We start from the raw sequence: 22,855 nt of genomic DNA on the forward strand, positions 1-22,855 counted from the left end.
TGATGAACTAAGAGGCATACTTACACCATAGAAAGCTGGATCTTGATTTTCCTTGGAAGATTTTTGACACTTAAGATCATATTCTCTAGCTTCGATCTTTTGTAAAAATTCAAGTGCAGTCAAGTCTTCGTTCAAGAAGTAATCATTCTCTTTTAAGACCATGAGAAATGTTGAATAAGAACTTGGAAGCACACTCTTAATAGTGTCAATTTTACCTGTTTCAGAAATTTCCAATTTCATCTTATCCATTTTAGCAATTAAATGAATAAACCTTGTGATCATCTCTTCAACTGTTTCTCCCTTCAATAGATTAAAGTTTCGAAACTGAAACTTGAGCATTACTTTCTTACTCTCAGCAGTGTTCCCCATACTTCTCATACGAAGATGTTGAAATAGAGAAGCACATCTCTTTATGTTACCCACTTGATGAAAGATATTTTCTGGCAATGCCATAGTGAGAGTGGAATAAGCTTTTGTTTCGATTTCTAAAGCTTTCTTTTCTTCTTGAGAGTATTGAGAAACAGCTTTAGGAACAAAACCAATAGTATCATCACCAATTAACGGTTCCTTATAAACTTCATCGAGACAATAGGAGCAATCAGGGTGAACAGATCCCAAATGAGCACGAAACCGAGGTTCCCACTTGACAAAGTCACTAAACTTCATAAATCTTGGACATTTAGAATGTGAACCTATCGCGGTATCAAGTTGCAACATTTGTTGCATCTACATATTTTGAGATGCCAATGCATACATACCGGCCATTTTTGAAAATTCAAGGGTTTAACGAATCAAATAGCGATTAAGGTTAACGAATCTGTGAACAGTTATAACGAACTGTAAACAGTAGAATAACGAATCAAGTCTTAACGAAGTTAAGATTGATAGTTAACGAATCAGACTACGAATCACAACTGAACTCAACGAATCAATCAGCAAATCAGAAAATTAACGAATTAACCAAGCGAATCAAGTGATAAACAGTAACGAATCACCAAGAATCAATCTTAGCGAATCAAGTGATAAACAGTAACGAATCACTAAGGAATGCTTAGCGAACAAGATAACGAATTGACTACAGTTGATAACGAATCAAACTATAGCGAATCAGTTACAGTTGATTTAGCGAATCAACTATAACGAATCAAGTTGTTATAATCGTTTGTAACAAACTTTGATTCCCTATGCCACGTGGCAAAAGTTGTTATGACACAAATCCCAATGTGGACACGTATCACACGAATCTGTTTATTCAAGTAGCAATCAAATGACACGAATTAACAAATAACACGAACTGGCAAACGAATCACTTGAAAGTTATGACGAATCAGCTAATTTAGATAACGAATCAAAGTGAATACTAACACGAATCACCACGAAGATGTTAACGAATCAGATTCATCTTCAAATCTTCAAATCTTCAAAGAAGATTTCCAGAAATCTGGAAAATGAAGAACACTAAACCCAGAAACCCAGAATACGTAAATCCGTAATACAACCTCAATTCGTAACCAAATTGCACAATTATCCTATCAAACAACTCGCAAACTAATTGTGAATCCAAAACACTAATCCTCGATACCAAATACTTCCGATTACCAATCCAATTTAACCACAATACAAACTCTGTTTTGGACTTAAACCGAAAACAGTTCCAATCCACTCAAAAACCCAACCAAAACTCAATTCCAACTCACAATTCCTTCCAATACCTTAATCAACCTCAAATTTAGTCCAAATCTTCCATAAAACAATCAATTCAACAATAAATTGATTCAAAATGACCCAAAACAGAAAATTAACCAAAACGAAAACTAATTAAACACCAAATCAAGTGTAATTGAGCAACCAACGGCTCTGATACCACTTGTTAGAACTCGATTAAACAATCAATAACAGTAACTATAACAGATCTCAGATATGTGTTTAACCAATTAATACGTTTATATAGATCTAGCTCATAATTACCATAGATTAGGTGTTTATGTGTTTATATATTATCAGTATATGTATAATCGTAATTCGTATAAGGTTAGGTTGAAGATCTAGAGAACAATTGGACAGAGGTTCGATAATTAACTCTCAAAACTTAATTAAACAGTGAACAGGGTTTCACTATATATAGAAGAGGATCTGGTTCGCTAACATCCCCTAGCGAACCAGACTCTCCTTCTTTACATACATTAAGTTAACGAAACACTCCCTGATTCGTTAACATCCCCTAACGAATCAGGAGGGAATACAATTAATGTCTTAGTTCGCTAACATCCCCTAGCGAACTAGACTTAATCATAACGAACTAGATAATAAATGAACTAATTATTACATTAAATAATAAACAAAACGTTAACGATAATTACAAAGACTCAAGACGCAAAACCGTGCACTAACAATAATCGAAGGGATGATGAACCGAATCATGCTGGGCTAAATTCCTTTATTTTTTCCCTCGGATTGTAAGGTCTATTATGTTTGTTTGTTTGGTTGAATGTTTAGACAATTTCTGAGATAATATTTTATCTTATTGATTTCATTATTATGGTGTTTATGTATTGATTGATAGATTTAGTTTATCGATTTTGTGTTCTAAACCGTTAGTTCTTGGTGCTTTAAGTAATCGAGATTTATTGGGAGGGATTTAGGGTTGGATAAACTAATTTGTTTTTGAATGATTACCTTGCGTTGTATAATCCAAGTACTTGATCTTCATTTCTCGCAATCGTTTACAAAAGCACGAACTTTATATATTGTTCATCTCAGTTAAACATTAACCGTAACATTCATGGAAACCTGAAACCGAGGGAAGGCATATTTTCGCATATTGATTAAAACTTGTTTATTGCTTTAGTTTTTTTTTTTTTTTGTTAATCAAAACGAAACAACTAACTATTTGAATTTACTTTTCGTATTTAGTTTAATATAGTTTAATTACATAGCTACTTAGTAACGCATTTTCCACAAACTACCTGTGTTCGATACCCGCTTACCTCTATCTAATTTGTTGTAATCGGTTTATTTTTGAGTGAGTCTTCAATCTCACGTAAAAAAACCCACCGTAAGCTACTGTGGGGGCTGGAGGATTCTAGCTGCCATAAGGCAGTTTTATGCTACCGTTGGTTTTCTGGAAGCCACCGTAAGCTACGGTGGCCACCGTAGCTTACGGTGGACGCGACGCTGCATGTTGTAACTTCCATATTTACGTGTCTTTTGGACGGATTTTGAGATGATTATTATATCTTTTCACCCTAGAGGGACCAAGAGGCGATTTTTGGAGTGTAAGAACATTATTTTGAGTGTGGTAATCATTAAAGATTCGTTTTTGATTCATATGCAAACTATAATCGAAGGAATGATGAACCGAATCATGCTCGGCTAAATTCCTTTATGTTTTCCCTCTGATTGTAAGGTCTATTATGTTTGTTTGGTTGAATGTTTAGACAATTTCTGAGATAATATTTGATCTTATTGATTTCATTATTATGGTGTATATATATTGGTTGATAGATTTAGTTTATCAATTTTGTGTTCTAAACCGTTAGTTCTTGGTGCTTTAAGTAATCGAGAATTATCTGGAGGGATTCAGGGTTGGATAAACTAATTGGTTTTTGAGTGATCACCTTGTGTTGTATAATCCAAGTACTTGATCTTCATTTCTCCCAATCGTTTACATATGCACGAACTTTATATATTGTTCATCTCAGTTAAACATTAACCGTAACATTCATGGAAACCTGAAACCGAGGGAAGACATATTTTCGCATATTGATTAAAACTCGTTTATTGCTTTAGTTTTTTTTGTTAATAAAAACAAAACAACCAACTACTTGAATTTACTTTTCGCACTTAGTTTAATATAGTTTAATTACATAGATACTTAGTAACGCATTTTCCACAAACTCCCTGTGTTCGATACCCGATTACCTTTATCTAATTAGTTGTAATTGGTTTATTTTTGAGTGAGTCTTCGATCTCACGTCAAAAAACCCACCGCAAGCTACGGTGGGGGTTGGAGGATTCTAGCTGCCATAAGGCAGTTTTATGCTACCGTTGGTTTTTTGGAAGCCACCGTAAGCTACGGTGGCCACCGTAGCTTACAGTGTACGCGACGCTGCAAGTTGTAATTGCCATATTTACGTGTCTTTTGGACGGATTTTGAGATGATTATTATATCTTTTCACCCTAGAGCGACCAATAGTTGATTTTTGGAGTGCAAGAATATTATTTTGAGTGTGGTAATCATTAAATATTCTTTTTTGATTCATATGCAAACTATAATCGAAGGAATGATGAACCGAATCATGCTCGGCTAAATTCCTTTACGTTTTCCCTCGGATTGTAAGGTCTATTATGTTTGTTTGGTTGAATGTTTAGACAATTTCTGAGATAATATTTGATCTTATTGATTTCATTATTATGGTGTTTATGTATTGGTTGATAGATTTTTAGTTTATTGATTTTGTGTTCTAAACCGTTAGTTCTTGGTGCTTTAAGTAATCGAGAATTATCGGGAGGGATTCAGGGTTGGATAAACTAATTGGTTTTTGAGTGATTACCTTGTGTTGAATAATCCAAGTACTTGATCTTCATATATCGCAATCGTTTAGATAAACACAAACTTTATATATTGGTCATCTCTGTTAAACATTAACCGTAACATTCATTGAAACCTGAAACCGAGGGAAGGCATATTTTCGCATATTGATTTAAACTCGTTTGTTGCTTTAGTTTTTTTTTGTTAATAAAAACCAAACAACCAACTATTTGAATTTACTTTTCGCACTTAGTTTAATATAGTTTAATTACATATCTACTTAGTAACGCATTTTCCACAAACTCCCTGTGTTCGATACCCGCTTACCTCTATCTAATTAGTTGTAATCGGTTTATTTTTGAGTGAGTCTTCGATCTCACGTCAAAAAACCCACCGTAAGCTACGGTGGGGGCTGGAGGATTCTAGCTGCCGTAAGGCAGTTTTATGCTACCGTTGGTTTTCTGGAAGCCACCATAAGCTACGGTGGCCACCATAGCTTACAGTGTACGCGACGCTGCAAGTTGTAACTGCCATATTTACATGTCTTTTGGACGGATTTTGAGATGATTATTATATCTTTTCACCCTAGAGCGACCAAGAGGCGATTTTTGGAGTGCAAGAACATTATTTTGAGTGTGGTAATCATTAAAGATTCGTTTTTGATTCATATGCAAACTATAATCGAATGAATGATGAACCGAATCATGCTCGGCTAAATTCCTTTACGTTTTCCCTCAGATTGTAATGTCTATTATGTTTGTTTGGTTGAATGTTTAGACAATTTCTGAGATAATATTTGATCTTATTGATTTCATTATTATGGTATATATGTATTGGTTGATAGATTTTTAGTTTATCGATTTTGTGTTCTAAACCTTTAGTTCTTGGTGCTTTAAGTAATCGAGATTTATCGGGAGGGATTCAGGGTTGGATAAACTAATTGGTTTTTGAGTGATTACCTTGCGTTGTATAATCCAAGTACTTGATCTTCATATATCGCAATCGTTTACATAAACACGAACTTTATATATTGTTCATCTCAGTTAAACATTAACCGTAAAATTCATTGAAACCTGAAACCGAGTGAAGGCATATTTTCGCATATTGATTAAAACTCGTTTATTGCTTTAGTTTTTTTTTGTTAATAAAAACCAAACAACCAACTATTTGAATTTACTTTTCGCACTTAGTTTAATATAGTTTAATTACATAGCTACTTGGTAACGCATTTTTCACAAACTCCCTGTGTTCGATACCCGCTTACCTCTATCTATTTAGTTGTAATCGGTTTATTTTTGAGTGAGTCTTCGACCTCACGTCAAATTTTGGCTCCGTTGCCGGGGAGTAGTGCGCAACGTGTGTTAGCTTTAGTAATTTTTGTTTGTTATTTTTGGGTTTACGCTGGTTGTGTTTGTGTGCAGGTACCTACATGTGTATGCATACTAGAAGATCTTACAGGTCATCACCGCTAGTAATTGATCCCGAGATTGACCGAACACTTCGAAGAAACCGAGTTTTACTCAGGAAGAACAAGCTTCTTGGTTCTCCAACTACATCAAATAGCACCATGGAATCACCAGTTCCCACTTCGGGTCAACCATTGCCATCCACACCTCCACCAATTTCACCTACACCTATCACTACTAATATACCTACAACATCAAGTGAATTTCCACCTAACACAACCGAACCCATCCCTGCTCAATACACTTACGCAACATCATCCACATTTCCAACCTTTTTCCTACCTTTGGTGCATCATCATCTCAACATAACCAACAACCAACCTATCAACAATCACAATCAAGTTACCAATACCAACCCCCGCCTTTCATGCAACATTCAAGAACGCAAGGTTACGGTTACGGGTATGGGTTCGACAATGAGTTTGAAGGGTATGAATTGGAAGGTTACTACACAGGAGGTGATGGAAGTCAAAGGGTAAATCCGAGAAATTTTGGTTATGGTCAATGGCAACAATCAGAACCGTTGCAAGAGTTTAATCGAAAACAACCATCGCCGGTTGTCCAACAACAAGCTCAACCACCAGTCCAACAACAAGCTAAACAACAACCACCGGTTGTTGTTAATCAAGTTCAGCCGCCATAGATTATTCAACAACCGCAAGGGCAACCTCAAGATCAACAATTCCAACCACAAATTCCCCAACTATAGTTTCAACTACAATTTGCGCAGCCAAGGCCTGTTTATAGGCAAATGGGTCAACCAAGAGTACCAATGGGGGTACCAAGAAGGCATGCAAGAGAGATGGTAAGGGGGATTGATGCCCATTTCCGACCAATAATTACTAATAATCCGTCTCCGGTGGTTATCCCTCACAATCAACAAGGGAGGACATTTGAAGTAAGAACCAATTCCCTTCAAAGTCTTCCGAAATATAAGGGTCTAGCAACGGAGGAACCTTACTTCCAATTGGAGACATATGACTCCATTTGCAACACAATTGGGGGTCAAGGTTTTACATCGGATGAGGTTAAGTTGGTTCTATTTCATTTTTCATTGGAAGACAAGGCAAAGAGATGGTTTTACACTTTGCCTTCCGCGTCTATTTATACTTGGGCTGAAATGCAACAAAGACTTTTGGAAGAATTCTATACGGCTCAAAAGACCAACGATGCGAGAAGAATTTTGAGAACCTTCCAACAACAATCGGGCGAAATGTTTTATGAAGCATTCGAGAGGTTCAATATGATGATCAAGAATTGTCCTCATCACGGTATTGCTTTATGGGAATTGTTGAATGTACTTCATGAGGGTTTGAGTATGGAGGATGAACGGGATTTAAGGTCAATCATGAATGGAACATTTGGTACCAATTACGAACAAGATGATTGGGCATATTTGGAACAAATGACGATTACTTCAAAGAGAAAGGCCCAAACCGGACGAAGAGCAAGACCGGCGATTGGTAGACGGCAAGTGCAAGCCGTGGAAGAAGGAAATGTACAAACCACTAATCATGAATTGATGTTTGTGCAAACTGTAACGACCTGGGTCATGCTTCGGAAGTATCTGGGGTAGGTCAAGCACCGGTGGAAGAGGTGAATGCACTTCAAGGGGGAGGTGGTAGGAATTACAACATGAACTCCAACACCTACCACCCCGGGTTGAGAAATCATCTGAATTTTCGTTATGGAAATCCGGCTACTCAATCTAACCCGAATTTTCAAGGAAATCAAGGCAATTATGTTCCTCGTCAACAATATAATAACCAAGGTAATTTTCATAACGGGAATAATAAAGGGTTTCAAGGTCAAGGAGGTGGTGGTCAAAGTGGGTCAACGGGTCAAAGTTCATCAAGTGGAAATAAGGTTATGGACATGTTGAAGTTGATGCAACAAGACATGCAACGAAGAAAACAACTTGATGAAGTGAGAATGCAAAAAAATGAAGTTAGTGATAAGGCCATCCAATCGTTGACCACACAAATGGGTCAACTCGCAACGGAAGTGTCAGAATTGAAGAAAAATAAAGGTCAACTACCAAGCGACACTAAGGTAAACCCGTCCCATAATTCATCTCGTAATGTCCCTATAAATCATGTTAGTGTGCTAAGAAGTGGTAAAGAATACAAAAAGGATTTATCACCAGGTTTGGTTGATGGGGAAGTCGAGGACATTACGGGTAATGAAAGTGATAATGAAATTGAAAACAATAAACCCACTAAAAATTTCATTTTTGAAAAACCGTTACAAAATCCGAGTCAAACTTCTAATATAAAAAATAAAGACAAGGAAGTCGAACCAAGTGCGGTTCTCAAAAAAGTGTAACTGAGCGGGTAAGAAAAGTGTAATTTCTAAAATGGGTCCTCAAAAAGAGGAGATGTGGGAAGTGTTTAAACATGTAAAAGTGAATTTACCTCTACTTGAGGCAATAAAACAAGTGCCCGCGTATGCTATGTTTTTAAAAGAATTATGCACTCAAAAGAGGCAACAAAAAGTGTCTAAACGAGTGGATTTAACTGAGCGGGTAAGTGCGGTTTTAAAAGGAGACCTTCCTCCTAAGCTTCAAGATCCGGGAACGCCTTTAATTAATATTCAAGTAGGCGATTTTCAAATGTCTAGGGCGTTACTAGATCTTGGGGCCGGAGTAAGCATTCTCCCGGGAGGTTTATATGATCAATATAACTTTGGTACTCTGAAACGTGTTGAGACCACGGTGGTATTGGCGGATTTGTCGCAAAAACTCCTCCATGGGAACGTGCGGGATGTGATTGTGAAAGTGGAGGATTTTTACTATCTTGTGGACTTTTTTGTGTTAGACTATTCTTCGGGTGACCCAAGTCAACAACAAAATGTTATCTTGGGTCGACCATTTTTGAACACTGCTCATGCAATCATTGATTGCAGATTTGGTACCGTTGACATGGCGTTTGGTAATCGTAAAATGCGCCTTAATGTTTTTACAAACGTTTCTAATTCTTTGAGTGGTGAAGAATGTTTTATGGCAGATTTGGTGGACCATTGTATTCCTCATGAATATGATGAAGATTGTGTAGAAGCTTGTATTTGTAATGACGGGTGGTCCATGGGACAACCCTTAAGTGGTTTAAGACCGTTAATATTCATGCGTTTAATTGGTTTATTTTGTTGAATTGGATAACTACGTTTACCCATGTAATGGCAGGTATGGAAAGCTAGATGATGGAGTTACGAGAACGTAGGCGAAAACGGTAAAGAAAACGGGCGTGGAACGAAGAAACTATGAAGAAATCAAGAAAAATAAAAAAAAATTGGTGGTGAAGACTACCGTAGCTTACGGTACCCACCGTAAGCTACGGTGGGGGCTGGAGAATTCTAGCTGCCGTAAGGCAGTTTTATGCTACCGTTGGTTTTTTGGAAGCCACCGTAAGCTACGGTGGCCACCGTAGCTTACGGTGGACGCGACGCTGCAAGTTGTAACTGCCATATTTACGTGTCTTTTGGACGGCTTTTGAGATGATTATTATATCTTTTCACCCTAGAGTGACCAAGAGGCGATTTTTGGAGTGCAAGAACATTATTTTGAGTGCGGTAATCATTAAAGATTCGTTTTTGATTCATATGCAAACTATAATCGAAGGAATGATGAATCGAATCATGCTCAGCTAAATTCGTTTATGTTTTCCCTCGGATTGTAAGGTCTATTATGTTTGTTTGGTTGAATGTTTAGACATTTTTTGAGATAATATTTGATCTTATTGTTTTCATTATTATGGTGTTTAGGTATTGGTTGATAGATTGTTAGTTTATCGATTTTGTGTTCTAAACCATCAGTTCTTGGTGCTTTAAGTAATCGAGATTTATTGGGAGGGATTCAGGGTTGGATAAACTAATTGGTGTTTGAGTGATTACCTTGCGTTGTATAATCCAAGTAATTGATCTTCATTTATCGCAATCGTTTACATAAACACAAACTTTATATATTGTTCATCTCAGTTAAACATTAACCGTAACATTCATGGAAACCTGAAACCGAGGGAAGGCATATTTTTGCATATTGATTAAAACTCGTTTATTGCTTTAGTTTTTTTTTTGTTAATCAAAACCAAAAAACCAACTATTTGAATTTACTTTTCGCACTTAGTTTATTATAGTTTAATTACATAGCTACGTAGTAACGCATTTTCCACAAACTCCCTATGTTCGATACCCGCTTACCTCTATCTAATTAGTTGTAATCGGTTTATTTTTGAGTGAGTCTTCTACCTCACGTCATTTTGTCTTATGTGTTAACAACTTATACCTTACTTGTTTATGTGCTTATTTGCTTTGTATGCTTCCGCATTCGGAGAGATCCAACATAATCTCAGCCTAGTATGATCATACGCCAGTCGTTATAGCTTTGTGCTTCTCGACATCAGTTATACTTGCTCATTTGGTTAATTTATTATTCTCTTATGACTTTTTGCAAATACTTATTTTCTATATGAACATTTAAACTGGTGTGTTGCTCACTCAACCTTATGTTGACAAAACCATTCTATTTTCAACGCATATGCAGGTTACGTTTGATATTCAAGCTGGTTTGGAAGAAAAACTTAGGATTGCACGCTAGAGAGAATAAAAAAGATTATAGACTTTGATATATTTGTATTGCCTTATTTATTTGAAATATGGATTTTGTATTTGATGTTTTTGATTATTTAATTAACTTAATAGATATTGTCATATTTATTATTGCATAATAGTAACTTTTGAAAAGCTGTGAGCAATCAGTTCGCCCCGGCATTTCCGCCTTAGGTTGGGGTGTGACAGATTGGTATCAGAGCCGAAGGTTTAAGATAGGTCGTTAGAAATTGCCTTAGACACATGTTTAGGATCCCTATACGTGCCTATATGTTTACCTTTATGTGTTTAAATTAAATTGTTTACAACTTTCTTAGATAATTATTATTTATTATCTATTGTATTGTTATGCACACACATACATAACTCTGAGGCTATGCCTCAACATTCAAAGAAAATTTTTCAAAAATTAGATTGCTTTTATTTCGGGAAATTCCTTAAGAATTCCCACCTGTTGTTTTCACTCGTTAACCTTAGGGCTAGGTTATGTGGCATGTCCCTACGATAAATGAAAAGCGAAGAGAAACTGTGAGTTGGGCACTGGCAAAACGGTTCCAAGAACCAAAGTTAAGACGTTATTCCTTACCTGGGTGATAACCTGACCACAGTACTCACCCTATGGACCCGAGAGAGACCCGAAAATGCCATATGACCGACATCCTAAGCTGTCAACCATGACCACATTAGTGGTTGCACCCCTATAACATTTTTTTAAAACAGAATTCACGGTGTTTCGTGGCTAAACTCGGTTTTTTCGATTATTGTGTTCCGTTATTTAAATGGTTAGTTGGGTGAAAAATCCATGAAACCCATGGGCACTCCTACTATCCATTTCTTAACTTGTTTTCGTATTTTTGTTGGAGTAATCAGATGTGGTGGTTCACAAGATACTCTGACTACCCATATTTATTTCGATAGTTCGTTATTTAGTTTGGTCGGTTAAAACGCCGTGTAATGCTCATTGGGCTGACAAACTTCATTGCATTTTTAATTCGTTAATTAGTTGGGACAAACAAATTGTCATGTAACGCTCTTGGGCTGTCCAACTCAGTTTTTATTCATTAGTTCGTTGGGCCATTCAAATTGCCATGGAAAGCTCATGGGAAGCCAACATCCACAATTTATATTTCGTTAGTTTATTGTAAACTTAATAATCTAAATTTTAAACTGACTTAACTCCTCATGTAGTCACCACACATTAAACTTATTGGCTATATCATTTAACAATTATTTACGCAATGTACCCCTCTCATCTTATAATCTTCTACATTTAATCTTTGTGGTGCAAATCCCCTTACTTTCTAAGATAACATTATCATTTCCACATAATTAAACATTTTACTCTTCATCTTACAAATATTCATTTTTGATCCCTATAGTATGTCGTTTCTAAGAAACCACCGTCGTCACCAACGTTCATCCGGTTCACGCGATCGCCGCTTGGCTGCTAGAATCACAAAGGAATTTGCTGCTGCAATGCCCACAATCATCACTCAAATCCAAAGTCTCAAATCCAATGTATCTGCTACTTCGACCGCACCGAACAATTCTGATTCCGCAACTTCCTGAGCATTTAACCCCCATCCTTTCTTGGTGAGGAAAAAGCCACCAAATTGTTGCAATGGTTTGAAGAGATGGAAAATATTTTCATCCACTGTGAATGTCCGGACGTCAAACGGACTAAGTTCGCCTCGAGCAAGTTCGAGGGGAGCTGTCATCTGGTGGAATGCCCTGAGGAATGACCAAGGGTCTGACTTGGTTGTATCCATGCCTTGGGAAGAACTTAAAGAAGCAATGAAGAAAGAGTTTTGCCCGGAACATGAGCTGCAGAGACTCGAAGCCGAATTCTGGGAACTTAAGCAGATTGGTGGGAATAACTCCGCCTACTCTAACCGGTTCCGCGAGATTAGCCATATTGCGTCCCATTTGGTAACCCCCGAGACTCGCGGTATTCAGAAGTACATTCGCGGTCTTCCGATCCTTTTCCGTGGTGCCATGATGAATCGTGACCCGTTAACCATTGGTGAGGTGATGGACCTAGATGCCTCTCTCACCGATAGTCATGTTAGGGATGAAACCTTGTCTCGCAAGGATTCCAAGCCTACTCCCGACAAGAATAAGACCGACTCCTCTTCTGATGCTGAAGCTGAGACCAAGCCTTCCTACAACAACAACAAGCGTAAAGCCTATGCCGTTAACCAACCTAATAACCAAACCCCTCCTAACCAAAACCAAACTGCCCCAAACAAGAAGACTTACCTTGGTCCTTATCCCCTATGTGCCAAGTGTAACTTTCATCACTCTCCCCAAACCCCTTGCCAACTATGCACTCAATGCAACCTTTATGGCCACCTTGCTAACACGTGTCGTATCCCGCCTAATGCTCAACCCAGTACTCCTAATACCTATGCTTGTTATCATTGTGGGGACCCAAACCATCTTCATAATACGTGCCCTCAAATTATCCATGCCCATCAAGCCCAAGCTATGACTACACCTTACTACTTGACCCCTGCTGACCAAGTTCAAACTCAACCACCTCATGTCTTGCAAACCCCTTCCATCAATCCAAGTCAACCTTATTTGACTCAACTCTATCAAGCTCCGCACCCCCAAGCTCAACCGATTGACAACTTATACCTTACTTGTTTATGTGCTTATTTGCTTTGTATGCTTCCGCATTTGGAGAGGTCCAACGTAATCTCAGTCTAGTATGATCATACGCCAGTCGTTATAGCTTTGTGCTTCTCGACATCTCAGTTATACTTGCTCATTTGGTTAATTTGTTATTCTCATATGACTTGCTGCAAATACTTATTTTCTATATGAACATTTAAACTGGTGTGTTGCTCACTCAACCTTGTGTTGACAAATCCATTCTATTTTCAACGCATATGCAGGTTATCGTTTGATATTCAAGCTAGTTTGGAAGAAAAACTTAGGATTGCACGCTAGAGATAATAAACAAGATTATAGATTTTGATATATTTGTATTGTCTTATTTATTTGAAATATGGATTTTGTATTTGATGTTTTTTTATTATTTAATTAAATTAATAGATATTGCCATATATATTATTGCATAATAGTAACCTTTGAAAAGCTGTGAGCAATCAGTTCGCCCCGACATTTCCGCCTTAGGTTGGGGTGTGACATTAAACCCTAAAACTTTCCATTTCCATACATCTTATTCTCTCTACACACCATAACACACACACATACCTTCATACTCACGGCTGCAAGAGAAAAACGAGATCCAAGATCAAACGGGCAAGGACTCTTGATTAATCTTCGATATTCAAGCAAGTTACACGATCCAAGTTCATAACCAAGCTAACTGTGACCTAACAAGCACATAAAGGTATGTTCTTGATCTTAAAGGTTATGTTTTTATGAACGAATAATCATGATACTCAAACCTAGAGTAGATCGGGTCTAGACAAATCATAAAGTTGCAAACTTGATGACAAAGGTGAACTTAATCTATTCATTAGCTAAGGATCTAGCTAAAATGGGTTTAAAATCGATAAAGATTTAAGCTTTATACCTAAAACGGGTTTTGAAAGAAATAAAGATCCAAGCTTTATGCTAGAAACGGGTTAAATCTTGATAGTGGGTTGATATTGGACGTTAAACGGTTAAGGAGAGTAGAAATGATGGTTAAAATTATGATAGGGGTTGTTAAACAGATACCTGAGCCTAGAAAAGAAAATAAGATAGAAAAATATGAACTAGCAGCACCAGACTTGAGTTCTCGGCTAACTTGAGATCTCGGTCACCAAGAGTTCTCGGAAATCATGGAGTTTTAGGTCGAACCATAAGATTTCGGTCAAACTGGAGTTTTCGGTCAACACTGGTTCTCGGTCAACACGTGTTCTCAGTAACTCGAGGTTTCGGTCAAATAAGAGTTCTCGGTTCACCTTGAGTCCTCGGATGAGTTCTCTGCCTCAGAGTTCTTGGCCAAGGAGTGACCAATACTGGTCTGTGGGCCTCTCCCAACTAAGCCCAGAAGCCGGAATGAATAGTGGGCCTGAACTAACTAGTTAGATCATCTATATAAATTTAGCAAACAAACCCAACTTAGATAATTTGTCAGTTAACTAAAATACCGACTTAGTTAATTATGCAGTTAATTAATATATATATATATATATATATATATATATACCAGTTAGTCGGACTCAGTTAAAGAAGGGAATAACGATTAACGACGAGCGTAACAGAATCCAGGTGAGTTTCTAGCCCCATTTCTTGTTATGTTTTCGGGGCTGTGTACATACTCGATGTGATTGTTAATACACTCATCCTAAGTGATAAGTGTAGCCTTATGTGATAAAGTGAAAGATATGAATGATTGCTTGTCGGTATGTGAACGATCTTCGGATATTGCACGTACTGTCAAGTTGTAATGCTATGTATAATGTAAGTATGATATGTATGCATATGTGAATGAATGTCAAATGATGTATGGTTGTATGGTAATGAAGAGGGAACCGAACCTTAATAATATTCGAGGAAAGAGGGAACTGGGCCCTAATAATACTCGAGGTAAGAGGGAACTGAACCCTAATTATATTCGAGGAAATAGGGAACCGGGCCCTAATAATACTCGAGGAAAGAGGGAACCAGGCCCTAATAATACCCGAGGAAAGAGGGAACCGGGCCCTAATAATACTCGATGAAGTAGGGCGTAATGCTCTTTATAACGGAAGATATGAAGGTAAGTATGAATAAGATAATGGTATGAAAGTATGTATAATGAAAGTATGTAAGTATGAATGTACGATATGTTGATTGATTAACTAGAACTCACTCAGCGTAGCTGACTTTTAGTATGCATGCAGGTGAGTAGAATGAAGTAGCTCGCTTGAGGTGGACACGTGGCATTGAATAAGAGGCTGGCATCGGAAGACCCAAGACGTCTATTAATTTATGTTTTAAAGACAATATGTTTATTAAGACAAGTTATGGATTAATATGTATGTTTTATTGAAAGTTTAATATTTCACAAATGCTTTAATTAACTCTGATATTTAGAACTGCGTTTATGTGTAAATCCAACGTTCAAATGTGAGGCACCGGTAACGGGGCCTTACAAATCGCAGATTTAAACAAACCATGTGAATGAAAACCACAGTTCACACTTCATCAAAAGTGCAAGCATTCAACCCTTTTACTCCAATACTTTTCTTCTCTATCCACACTACCATCTTGCTACTCCACTGGCCATTGGGTAAGTTTCACTTTATAGTTTATTAGAGTAGTTTATTAACTGATCTTCATTAAATCTTAATTTACTTTATTTTTTCTCCATAATGACATAAGGGGAGATACCATGGATGGATTTAATAGTCGTTCATGGTTTTCTCACTAAAGAACTAATTGTTTATCTATAATATTATTTATATAATTTTTAAATACTTGAAGTTTAATAATCTAAACAATCATTCATTGGTCGATACCAATTCATGTTATTATGCTACGTATAATGGTGTTGCTTATTTTTTATAGCGTACTGCAGCACATTCCTTTTTTATATAGTTTCAAAGACATTTTAACACCCTGGAATACGCATGTTTAGATACACGTATCTTAACACGTATTTTATTTGATTTAAGTTCTTAAACAAATTCGTCAAATTTTGTCGGTGTCGTGTTCCACATCAACGCGTGGGGTGTAAGACTAGTTTACTCTTAAAATTCATCTGCTTTTTACTTTCAGACTAGAACTCGCACTATTTCAAATTATGATATATATACACACTTGACAGCACTAGCCCAACAAACCATCTGCCTATATAAATAATATTAATACTCTAATTTCAGTCATAAATCCAACTAAATACACTTTTTTTTTTCAAAAAGTTGATAACAAACAAACAAACAAACCCTACATTAATTATGTAAAAATAATTACTAGACAAGTTTAAAGGCTATCTAAAAAGTTAACGGTCGACCACCTCCCATGTTATTTTCATCGGTCATAGTAGATGTAATACTAGTTACAAATATATAACAAGCGAACCTATTTTTATTTACTTTTTTTTCTTAATAAAGTACCTTATTTCAACGCTAATTCACTTTGGCCAAAATCCATTTTGTCTCAAACTATTGAAACTTATTTTAAAACGGCTTGTTTTAAGTCAAGTTTATTTTGTTCTGAATATGTTTTGACATAACTCGATTGAATCAGTCATCCAACCCGACCAAGCGTTTTTCTTAGCTTATCTCTCACTTGTGGTGTGTCGATTTTTAAACCAAAATCCATAGAACCAAAGCAATCTAAGGATGAGATCAGTACCGTATTTTTACCTATACCAGAAATTACCCGTACCTAATATCAGTAAATTTGGGTACGAGTACATGTACCCAATTTTATGGTGCAGGTACGTGTACAAGTACTTTCAGGTACGATACTCGCTTTGGTATCACGTAGTTCTTTTTTTTTAAATAATCTCCATTGAACTTGATATCGGTGCCGTACAGTACCAAAAGACAATTATCTATAATACTACAACCAAAATCGTAATAACACAAACAAAACATACTACTAAAACTAAAAATAAAATAAACTATAAAAATTCATTCATAATCAAGTAATGATTTTCAAAACATATAAAGTCTCTCAAAAAATTTTATCAAAATGCTGAAAACAAAATTAACTTATGCAAAGAAAGTTAATTGTTTAATCTTTGCTAGTCATCTTTCCATTTCCTTTTTTCCTTTTCTTTGTTTATCAATTCCTCAATTTATATAGAAACAAGAGAGAAAGTTAACAAATGTTATTTAATTATATATACACAATTACACATACATGAAATAAAAACATAAGAATACACCATATATGAATATGCACATATTGATCGAGAAGAAACTTATTCAACTGATATATAAAAGTTTTTGAAAATCCCACTAGAAAGTGTGTTGGAAACCTAATAAAAGTCTCCACATAGTCTAAAAGGATACCAGTACCCGTAATACTCGTACTTGTACATGTATGTAACCGAAAGTGCACGTACCTAAAATCAGTAAATTTGGGTACACGTACCCCTACCTAATAATCACGTATGAATACAGTTACGAGTACCGGACAAATACGGGTATTTGAGAAAAATCTCATCCCTAAAGCAATCTATAAAATAGCAAACACTTTCTTTCATTCACATATCCATCAATCATCACCCAAACACTTTACATCTTTATGTTTTATGTGTTTTCCATGAAATTAAAAGTGTGAAAAGGAGAATGTGTAGGTGCAAATGAATGCTTTGGTGAGCAGCTTAGTCAATCATAGTAAAAATGTACAACTCGTCAAACTATCAGAATCTTATCAAGAACTTAAAGGGTCCACCACTCACCCTTCATCATAACTCCATTTACTTATTGTACTTTTAAATTCGAAACTTATTATATATAATTAAATAAGTTTTTTTACCCTACAAAAATTTATAGGAGTTTTTTTTTTTAATTGTGAGTTTTTTTTTTCAACGGTATTCTTACTGAGTCAGATATGGCACGTTAAAATCAGTGTAAACGATTGACATTTCATTTCTGAAAGAGTCACTCGAATATTATAGGTGGTTCATAGGGATGTTATTCGGGTTGTACATTCGAGTTTCGGGTTTCTCGGGTCGGGTTCGTCAGGTTTGAGAAATTTATTTTGAGTACTCATACCTGACCCTAATCTCCCCTGGGTTACTCGGGTTCGGGTTTATAAGTACGGGTTAATCAGGTTTTGAGTATTTAACCTAAAACGCTAAAATAATATATATATATATATATATATACGCTAAAATTCAAGCAAATATATCATCTTCAAATTTTAACTTACCTAAGCAAATAACAAATCACATAATCGAAAATACACATTTCTTTAACAATTTACGTTAACAGTAATCAAAGGTGAGTCACTTTAACACTGATTAAAGATGAAATGTTTTTCTCATTAAAGAACGTATAGTTGTAAGATAACACGTATTTCCTTTTCTATATGTATGGTAAATTGAGCAAAATACATACATACATACATACATATATATATATATATATATATATATATATATATATATCATGCTATATAATAGAACTAGCATGATGTAATATGATTTTTTTCCCATGAACCACATCATATTTAAAAACTAACATGATTTCTTATTTTGTTTTAAATTTTTTCACGTATCACTACCCGTCATTTTGATAGGTCGCCATATTCATTGAATAAGCTAAGGCATGAGATATAATAATTGAATAGGAGACTTAGGCAAACTGGTTATTCGGGTTTTTCGGGTATACTCTAAACCTATTAAAAAGTACTCGGTACTCGACTCGTATTAGTTCGGGCTGTATTCGGGTTTGTTAGATCCGGGTTCGGGTTTCATGAGTACAGGTACTTTTGAGTTCGGGTTAATAGTTATTTTGGTCAGGTTTTGGGTTACAGATAAAAATGACAACCCTAGTGGTTCCAAATCCAAAGGCTGCTAAAAAAAAAGACGACGACATAGTTGCATTAAAGTCTAGCATCAAACGTGCTTAAATGGTTTTTTTTACCATCACCACTTTGATGGATAGTCATGGAGGTTTATCATTTTCATAAAGGTTTTCTTTGAAAAAAAGTCATGGGTACCGGCCTTAAGAGAAAGAATTTTGTTAGTATCCTTTACAAACTACATCGTTAGAAGTGTTAGGGCATGGTATATGGGTACATGTTCATCACCCGCATTGTCTTATCAAAAAATTAAATCAGAGTCGCTTCTAAGAGTCAATTATTCAAACACCCGACAATAGTCGTATCAAAATTATATCTTGAGTGTCTTAACACTAAAAATATTTAAGGAAAAAGGCAAGTTACTACTTTTGGTAATAAGAATGACATATACTCATAAACAATAGAAACACTAACATGCGCGTAACACTTTTTTTCAAGTGAAAAAAATATTTCATTTCATAAGAAATTTCAATATTTTAAAAAGTACATCTTAAAAAGATAATAATTAAAGATATTAAAATAAATTATTAATTTGTATATAAAATAATTTATTAAGTTTTTAATAGTTTTTTATATTGTCTATCGTCGTTTTAATCTCTCACTCTTATTCTTACACAATATTTATAAGGAAAATCAACCATTTTATCTTTTTTAATTTAAGAAAATTAAACACAATAAAATTTATAAAGTAAGATACTAATGAAATGACAAAACGTGCCTTGTTGTTTTAAACGGGTAGTGTTCGGCACGACACGTTTGCCACTGTTAATGAACCCAAACATATTTGTAATTAAGCATATTATTTTTTTTAACACTAACAAGATCGTGTTTGATAAATAACTTATATAACACAAAATGTTTACTACAATTAAATGTAATCACTCAATGACACGATTCTTATAATTCATGACATAACATGTTCAACACGAGTAAATATAAGTAGTTTAATAAAATATAGACACGATACATTTAACATTATTATCCAAAAAAACTGATAAAATTAACAATATTATTTATTACTCAACAATTTAAAATTAAAAGAGAAATTATGATACATATTAAATGGATAGTTTGCAAACCGTGTAAAATTATTTACAAGTTGAGTTCTTAAGTTCCATTTAGTTACATAATTTGCCCCCTCGAAAATTTCAAATGGTTGTCATCAAATTTCATTACCTTAGAGCATTCTCATTCCACCCCCTATCTCCAAACCAAAAATTATACTAAAACTCACTTTATTTTCTCTCTCCATTTCAATTAAATAATATTTTTTATACCTTTTATCATTACCTTTTCTCTTTCCTTCACTCACAACCACTTTCAAAATATATTAAAAAATTATAGGGGATGAACAATAACTTTTCAAATATACAGAAAAATCACTACTTTTTCTAAAATATAAAAACTCTTCACTCACAACACCTTGAATCACTCTCTAAATTATAAAAACACCCCTCACATAATATGAGGGGTTGGATGAGAATGCTCTTAAGAGCATTCCCATCCAACCTCCTATCCCTAAATTCAAAATTACACTAAAACACATTACATTTTCTCTCTCCTTTTCAATTAAATAATACTTTTCTATACATTTATCATTACAATTTCTCTTTCCTTCACTCACAACCACTTTCAAAATATATTAAAAAATTATACGGAGTGAACAATAACTTTTCAAATATACAGAAAAATCACTACGTTTTCTAAAATATAAAAACTCTTCACTCACAACACATTAAATCACTCTCAATATTATAAAAACACCCCCTCACATGATACGAGGGGTTGGTGAGAATGCTCTTAGAGCATTCTCATCCCATCCATCATCTTTCCCTCAATCTTTAAATTTTAAAAAATTATGTTAAACACTGTGCTCCACAGATTCATTAAAGGAAGGAAAAGAAAGGGTTTGGAAGGAATTGGGGAAGTTTTGGTGTTCCAGAGTTTTTATGTGGAGAGAAAGGATGAGAAAAGAAAGGAAAGTTGGAGAGTTTTAACATATAGATCTTTCTTTCCAAATTGGAAAGATTTGGAGAGAAAGAAGACATAAACGTCAAGTTGATATTTCAATTCCAGTTTTACCCTCATCAACAAGAACAATAAGGCTGGATTATCTCTTCCACAACCTACCATGTCTTCAACGAATCAACCCACCTTCCATTGTTGAACCTGCAATTATAAACAAAACAAGAAGCAGAATCAGAAAACATGAATCAGTATCAAAAACTGATTATAAACAGAAAAGGTGAATACGCCCCAAACCTTTTACAAACTCTTTTAGAGTCAGAATGTTTGCATAGGATTTACGAATCCTTAAAACTTTGTGTTACAATAATAAGAAACAGACACTCTGATTAAGAGTATATATATGTCTGGATCCATTCATACATGGTGACTCGGCATTTCCCCGAGGCCATGCATATCATCAACATGCCTCTTAAGGTCTACGGGATTGTTCAAAGAAATGATATTGTGTATATAATTAATTGTACAAGGTACTTAGGGTAATTTGATCCCAATGTAGTTGGGTGCCTAATGAGTAGTCACAAAAGTATTATTGTTGGTTTCACAAAGGTATTGAAAAGATTTTTACAAAGAGTCAGCGTCATTCACCAGCTGTGTGCTGACGTATTTTCTAACCATTTTACAGGAAAACCAAAATGTTAGAACAGGCAAGCAAGACTGAATAGAAGATTGGAGAATTAGTCATTAGATGCTATCTGATGGCTCAGATATTTTATATTATAATATTATAAAGAATTATGTTTTCAAAAGAAATGTATTGAAATATCAAACGGGTATTTAAACCCGAGTTTTTAATTATATTAATATTTTATTTTAGACTTCCATTGAAAAGAATGTATTTTCTCAAACATGCTTTGTAAACGTTGAAAGGATATTTTAATCCTACATTTTATAAATGAATAATTATAAAAGACTTCCGCTAAAACACACCCGCAACTCTGATGTATTTACAAAACAGGTACCAACTATTGGTTACACGCCTAGGCCCTAAGTCAGGGTGTGATAGGTTGGTATCAAAGCCATCAATCTTAGCGAATTAGGTATTTATTTATACCCTAGGCTTTGATTAAGGATAAGTTTTGAAAACTTATTATACAAATAATGATTCAAACAAACTAGATACTTAGTTGAAAAGTATCACGAAATTATTCAAAATTAATACGGATAAGATATAAACAATACAAATAAGATAGGAGCGTCTCCCTATCCCTAAATCTAACCTCGCGCAGATGTCCGATTGTCAATCTAGCCAAGGATCATGTCAGCCTCGATCTGGTAAAGGAAAAGGATTTATGGGAATGTCTTTTCTCCCAATTCCTATATCTAGTGATGAAAACTCATACCAAACAACAATGGAGGAAGATTCAAATTCATTTGATTATGACATTCCGTTAGCTCAGATAATTCCAAATCAAAACACATATGGAGCAAGATCAAGTAGATCCAAGAAACCAATAATGCCAAAGGAAAAAGAAGTAATGACTTATCCGGAAGAATATCCTCACGGACAAGAATATTTTAATTTTCCGACAACTCAAGATCCTTACCTTGCTTGCACTCAAAATGAAGAAACGATGAAAGAAATGGAGGCGGAAGAAGAAGAAAATGAGACTAGCAAAAACATCAAGAAAGATAGCGAGATCAAGAAATTTGTCATTCGCTGGAAGAAATAGAACCTTAGATAGTATAATTGTAACAAATAATATGCACTCTTGTAACTATAATAAGATATATAAAAGATATGTTT

The sequence above is a fragment of the Bidens hawaiensis genome, unplaced genomic scaffold (genome assembly GCF_021521415.1).
Source record: "Bidens hawaiensis isolate Kalapana, Puna unplaced genomic scaffold, B.hawaiensis_p1.1 tig00033142_1, whole genome shotgun sequence".
NCBI classification, from domain to species: domain Eukaryota; kingdom Viridiplantae; phylum Streptophyta; class Magnoliopsida; order Asterales; family Asteraceae; genus Bidens; species Bidens hawaiensis.